The following is a 6671-nucleotide window of genomic DNA, read 5'->3' as shown; positions in this document are numbered from 1 at the left end:
ACCCCAAAAACCACAAAAATTCCCCCCCAAAAAAAGCAAAAAAAAATCCTAAAAAAATCACCAAAAAAATTTTTAAAATCTCCAAAAATCCCAAATTTCCCCCAAATTCAACCAACCCCTCCAAAAAAACCAAAAAACCCCCAAACCCACAAAAAACCCTCCACGAAACTGAAAAAAAACCCCAAAACACCAAAAAACTCCCCCAAAAAATTCCCAAAAATATTTTAAAAATCACAAAAAATTTTTAAAAATCACCAAAAATCCCGAATTTCCCCCAAATTCAACCAAACCCCCCAAAAAACAAAAAAAACCCCAAAATTCCCAAAAAAAAACCTCTCAGAAACTGAAAAAAACCCAAAAAACACCAAAAAAACCCCCAAAAAATCCCCAAAAATATTTTAAAAATCACCAAAAAAATTTTTAAAATCACCAAAAATCCCGAATTTCCCCCAAATTCAACCAAACCCCCCCAACGACAAAAAAAAAAACCAAAAACCCCAAAAACCCTCTCAGAAACTGAAAAAAACCCAAAATACAAAAAAAGCTAAAAAAAATCACAAAAAAAAATTTTAAAATCCCCCAAAATTCCAAATTTCCCCCAAATTCTGCCAACCCCCAAAGCACAAAAAAACCCACAAAAAACCCTCTCAGAAACTGAAAAAAACACCCAAAAAACCCCAAAAAATCCCCAAAAATATTTTAAAAATCAGAAAAATTTTTTATAATCACCAAAAATCCTGAATTTCCCCTAAATTCAATCAACTCCCCAAAAAACAAAAAAAAACCCCCAAAATTCCCCCAAAAAAACCTCTCAGAAACTGAAAAAAACCCAAAAAACACCAAAAAAAACCCCAAAAAAATCCCCAAAAATATTTTAAAAATCACCAAAAATTTTAAAAAATCACCAAAAATCCCGAATTTCCCCCAAATTCAACCAACCCCACAAAAAACAAAAAAAAAAAAACAAAAACCCTCTCAGAAACTGAAAAAAACACCCAAAAAACACCAAAAAATCCCCAAAAATATTTTAAAAATCACCAAAAAAATTTTTAAAATCACCAAAAATCCCGAATTTCCCCCAAATTCAACCAAACCCCCAAAAAAACAAAAAAACCCCCAAAATTCCCCAAAAAAATCCTCTCAGAAACTGAAAAAAACCCAAAAAACCCCAAAAAAACCCCCAAAAAATCCCCAAAAATATTTAAAAAAATCACCAAAAAAATTTTTAAAATCACCAAAAATCCTGAATTTCCCCCAAATTCAACCAACCTCCAAAAAACCACAAAAACCCTCCCAAAACCTGAAAAAAAATCCCAAAAAACACCAAAAAAACCCCAAAAAAATCCCCAAAAATATTTTAAAAATCACCAAAAAAATTTTTAAAATCACCAAAAATCCCGAATTTCCCCCAAATTCAACCAACCCCCCCAAAAAAAACCCAAAAATCCCCCCAAAACCCACAAAAAACCCTCCCCAAAACTGAAAAAAAACCAAAAAACCACCAAAAAACCCCCCAAAACCCCCCAAAAATATTTTAAAAATCACCAAAAATATTTTTAAAAAATCACCAAAAAATTGATTAAAAAATACCAAAAAAATATTTTAAAAATCCCCAAAAAATCCCAAATTTGCCCCAAATTTTCTCACCTCTGACCACGGCCTCGGGGGGCTCGGGGGGCTCGGGGGGGGCGGTGAGGGAGGGGCTGAGCCCCAGGACCCCCCCCCGGGGCTGGGCGGGGCTGGGGGAGCCCAGTTCAGCCCAGTCCGGCCCAGTTTGGCAGAGCCAGGGACTGGTGTCCTCCTCCTCCTCATCTTCCTCCTCCTCCTCCTCGTCTTCTTCCCTAAAATGGGAAAAAATGGGGTTAAAAGGTGAAATTTTGGTGAAAAAATGGGAAAAAAATTGAATTTTGAGGTGGAAAAATGAATTAAAAAATGAAATTTTATTGTAATAATGGGGATTTAAAAGGTGGGAAATGGATTCAAAAAAATTTAAAAAATTAAAAATTTGTGGTCTAAAAAAGCCAAAAAAAAAAATTTCCAGAATTTTGTTTTGAAAAATGAAAAAATAGAAATTTTGTTTTGGAAAAAAACCCCAAAACACACACAACAAAAAAGCTTCATCATTTCCCTGAAAACATTTAAAACCCCAAAATTTTCACAAAAAAGATTTTAAGAAACAAAATTTCCCCGAAAAAAAATTGAAAAAGCAAATTTTCCCCCCAAGAAAGGTAAAAAACCCCCAAAATTTTTGCCCCCCGCCAAAAACCCCAAATATTCCCCTTTAAAAATTTAAAACTCATGGAAATTTTGCAGAAAAAAACCCCAAATAAAGCTCCAAAATTTACCCAAAAAATCCCAAGATTTCCCCTTGAAAAATCAAAAAATTTCTCTGAAATTTTGCAAAGATAACCCAACAAAACAAAAAAATTTGCCCCAAAAGATCCAAAATTTCTTCTCAAAAATCCCAAAATTTCCTCCCAAAATCCACCCACAAAAAAACCCCAAAATTTTCTCCCAAAACTCAGAAAAACCCAAATTTTACCCCTAAAATTATGCCCCAAACTCTTCTAAGTCCCCTCCGAAAAAATCCAAATTTCCCCCCAAACCCCGAAAAATCCTCCCCCCAAAAAATCCAAATTTTTTTCCCAACCCCTCCTCGAATTTCCCTCCAAAACTCCCAAAGTTTTCCCAAAAAACCTCTGAATTCTCCCAGAAAAATCCCAAAATTTGCCCCCGAACACCCAAATTTCAGCCCCAAAACCGCCCCCCAAAATCCCAAAAATTCCTCTCGAAACTCCCAAAATTTAACCCCAAAATCTCCAAATTCCCCCAAAGTGCCCAAAAAAAGGCCCCCAAAATGGCCCAAAATGGCCCAAAATGTCCCCAAATATGTCCCCAAAAAAGCCCCAAAATGTCCCCAAAATGTCCCCAAAACCCCAAAAATTTAACCCCAAATCCCCCAAATTTTCCCCACCCCCCCAAATGTCCCCAAAATGTCCTCAAAATGTCCCCAAATCCCCCAAAATTTCCCCCAAAAGCCCCAAAATATCTCAAACCCACCCAAAATGTCCCCAAAATGTCCCCAAACATCCGCAAAATGTCCCCAAAAAACTCCAAAATGTCCCCAAATGTCCCCAAAACCCAAAGATGTCCCCAAGTGTCCCCAAAATGTCCCCAAATGTCCCCCAAATGTCCCCAAACCCCCCCAAAATGTCCCCAAAAAAGCCCTAAAATGTCCCCAAATGTCCCCAAATCATCCCGAAAAATCCCCCCAAAATGTCCCTAAAATGTCCCCAAAATGTCCCCAAAACCCCAAAAATTTAACCCCAAATCCCCCAAATTTTCCCCACCCCCCAAATGTCCCCAAAATGTCCCCAAATCCCCCCAAAAATCCCCCCAAAATGTCCCAAAATGTCCCCAAAATGTCCCCAAATCCCCCAAAATTTCCCCCAAAAGCCCCAAAATATCTCAAACCCACCCAAAATGTCCCAAAATCCCTCCCAAACATCCGCAAAATGTCCCCAAAAAACTCCAAAATGTCCCCAAATGTCCCCAAAACCCCAAAATGTTCCCAACTCCCCAAAAGTGTCCCCAAAATGTCCCCAAAATGTCCCCAAATCCCCCCAAAAGTCCCCAAAAATCCCAAAAATGTCCCCAAATCCCCCCAAATTTCCCCCAAAAGTGTCCCCAAAAAGCCCCAAAATGTCCCCAAATCTCCCAAAATATCCCCAGAAATCCCCAAAATGTCCCCAAAACCCCCAAAATTTAACCCCAAATCCCCCGAATTTCCCCAAATCCCCCCAAAAATCCCCCAAAATGTCCCAAAATGTCCCCAAAATGCCCCCAGACCCTCCCAAAATCCCCCAAAATGTCCCCAAAATTCCCAAAATGTCCCCAAATCCCCCCCAAAATGTCCCCAAGTGTCCCCAAAATGTCCCCAAAATGTCCCCAAATGTCCCCCAAATCCCCCCAAAATGTCCCCAAATGCCCCCAAAATGTCCCCAAATGCCCCCAAAATGTCCCCAAATCCCCCAAAATTTCCCCCAAAAGCCCCAAAATATCCCAAACCCACCCAAAATGTCCCCAAAAATGTCCCCAAAATGTCCCCAAATGTCCCCCAAATCCCCCCAAAATCCCCCCAAAATGTCCCCAAAAATCCCAAAATCCCCCAAAATGTCCCCAAAACCCCCCAAATGTCCCCAGGTGTCCCCAGGTGTCCCCAGGTGTCCCCAGGTGTCCCCAGGTGTCCCCAGGTGTCCCCACCTGGGCGCGGGGTCCCCGAGGCTGAGGGGCGGCTCCGAGGGGTCCCAGCAGGGGGGGAGCCCTGGGGGGACAAAGGGGAATTTTGGGGATAAAAATGGAAATTTTGGGGATTTTGGGGTGTTTGGATAATTTGGGGAGGGGTCTGGGGGTCTAGAGGGGATTTTTGGGGGGTTTAAAGGGGATTTTTGGGGATTAAAATGGAATTTTTGGGGATAAAAATGGAATTTTGAGGGATTTTTGGGGGGTCTGGATAATTTGGGGAGGGGTCTGGGAGGATTAAAGGGGATTTTGGGGGGGTCTAAAGGGATTTTGGGGGGTGTAAATGGAATGGAATTTTTGAGGATTAAAATGGAATTTTGGGGGATTTTGGGGGGGGTCTGGATAATTTGGGGAGGGGTCTGGGGGGTCTAGAGGGGATTTTTGGGGGGTTTTAAAGGGGATTTTTGGGGATTAAAATGGAATTTTTGGGGATAAAAATGGAATTTTGGGGGATTTTTGGGGGTTCTGGATAATTTGGGGAGGGGTCTGGGGGGTCTAAAGGGGAATTTTGGGGGGGTCTAAAGGGATTTTGGGGGGTGTAAATGGAATTTTTGGGGATTAAAATGGAATTTTTGGGGATTTTTGGGGAGTTCTGGATAATTTGGGAGGGGGTCCCTAATTAGGGGAGAGGTCACTAAATTAGGGAGGGGTTCGTAATTAGGGGAAGGGTCCCTAATTAGGAGAGAGGTCACTAAATTAGGGAGGGGTCCCTAATTAGGGGAGGGGGTCCCTAATTAGGGGAGGGGCCACTAAATTAGGGAGGGGTTCGTAATTAGGGGAGGGGTCCCTAATTAGGGGAGAGGTCACTAAACTGGGGAGGGGTCCCTAATTAGGGGAGAGGTCCCTAATTAGGGGAGGGGTCACTAAATTGGGAATGGGTCTGTAATTAGGAGGGTGGTCCCTAATTTGGGAGGGGGGTCTCTAATTAGAGGGTGGTGTCCCTAATTAGGGGGGTGGTCCTGAGGTAGCAGAGGGGGTCCTTAATTAGGAAGGGGGTCCCTAATTAGCGGCAGGTCCCTAATTAGGGGGTGGTCCTTAATTTGGGAAGGGGTCTGTAATTAGGGGAGGAGCCACTAAATTAGAGAGGGGTTCGTAATTAGGGGAGGGATCCCTAATTAGGGGAGAGGTCACTAAATTGGGGAGGGGTCCCTAATTAGGGGAGGGGTCCCTAATTAGGGAAGGGGTCCCTAATTAGGGGAGAGGACACAAAATTAGGGAGGGGTTCGTAATTAGGGGAGGGGTCCCTAATTAGTAGGGTCCGTAATTAGCGGCTGGTCCCTAATTAGGGGGTGGTTTCTAATTGGGGAGGGGTCTGTAATTAGGGTAATGGTCCCGAATGAGGGTAATGGTCCCTAATTAGCAGCGGGTCCCTAATTGGCGGCTAGTCCATAATTAGGGGGTGGTTTCTAATTGGGGAGGGGTCTGTAATTAGGGGAATGGTCCCTAATTAGGCTAATGGTCCCGAATGAGGGTAATGGTCCCTAATTAGCAGCGGGTCCCTAATTAGCGGCTAGTCCGTAATTAGGGTGTGGTTTCTAATTGGGGAGGGGTCTGTAATTAAGGGAGGGGTCCCTAATTAACAGGGTCCGTAATTAGCGGCTAGTCCGTAATTAGGGGGGTGGTTTCTAATTGGGGAAGGGTCTGTAATTAAGGGAGGGGTCCATAATTAGGGTAATGGTTCCTAATTAGGGGGGTGGTTTCTAATTGGGGAGGGGTCTGTAATTAGGGGAGGGGTCCATAATTAGGGGTGGGTCCCTAATTAGGGTAATGGTCCCTAATTAGGGGGGTGGTTTCTAATTGGGGAGGGGTCTGTAATTAGGGGAGGGGTCCATAATTAGGGGTGGGTCCCTAATTAGGGTAATGGTCCCTAATTAGGGATTGGGGAGGGGTCTGTAATTAGGGGAGGGGTCCATAATTAGGGGTGGGTTCCTAATTAGGGTAATGGTCCCTAATTAGGGGGTGGTTTCTAATTGGGGAGGGGTCTGTAATTAGGGTAATGGTCCCTAATTAGGGTAATGGTCCCGAATGAGGGGGTGGTTTCTAATTGGGGAGGGGTCTGTAATTAGGGGAGGGGTCTGTAATTAGGGGAGGGGTCTGTAATTAGGGTAATGGTCCCTAATTAGGGTAATTAGCTCTCTAATTAGTCCCCTCACCAGCAGCCGCCCGCGCCGCCCGCACCGCGCTCCTGCAGGAACTCCAGGTACCCCAGAACGTTCTGCAGCACCTGCACCTGTGGGGACACAGGGACACCTGGGGACACCTGGGGACACCTGGGGACACCTGGGGACACAGCTGGGGACACACCTGGGGACACCTGGGGACACCTGGGGACACACCTGGGACAGCTGGGGACACCTGGGACACCTGGG

Source organism: Prinia subflava, unplaced genomic scaffold (assembly GCF_021018805.1).
Source record: "Prinia subflava isolate CZ2003 ecotype Zambia unplaced genomic scaffold, Cam_Psub_1.2 scaffold_63_NEW, whole genome shotgun sequence".
NCBI lineage: Eukaryota > Metazoa > Chordata > Aves > Passeriformes > Cisticolidae > Prinia > Prinia subflava.
This window is presented reverse-complemented; position numbering follows the sequence as displayed.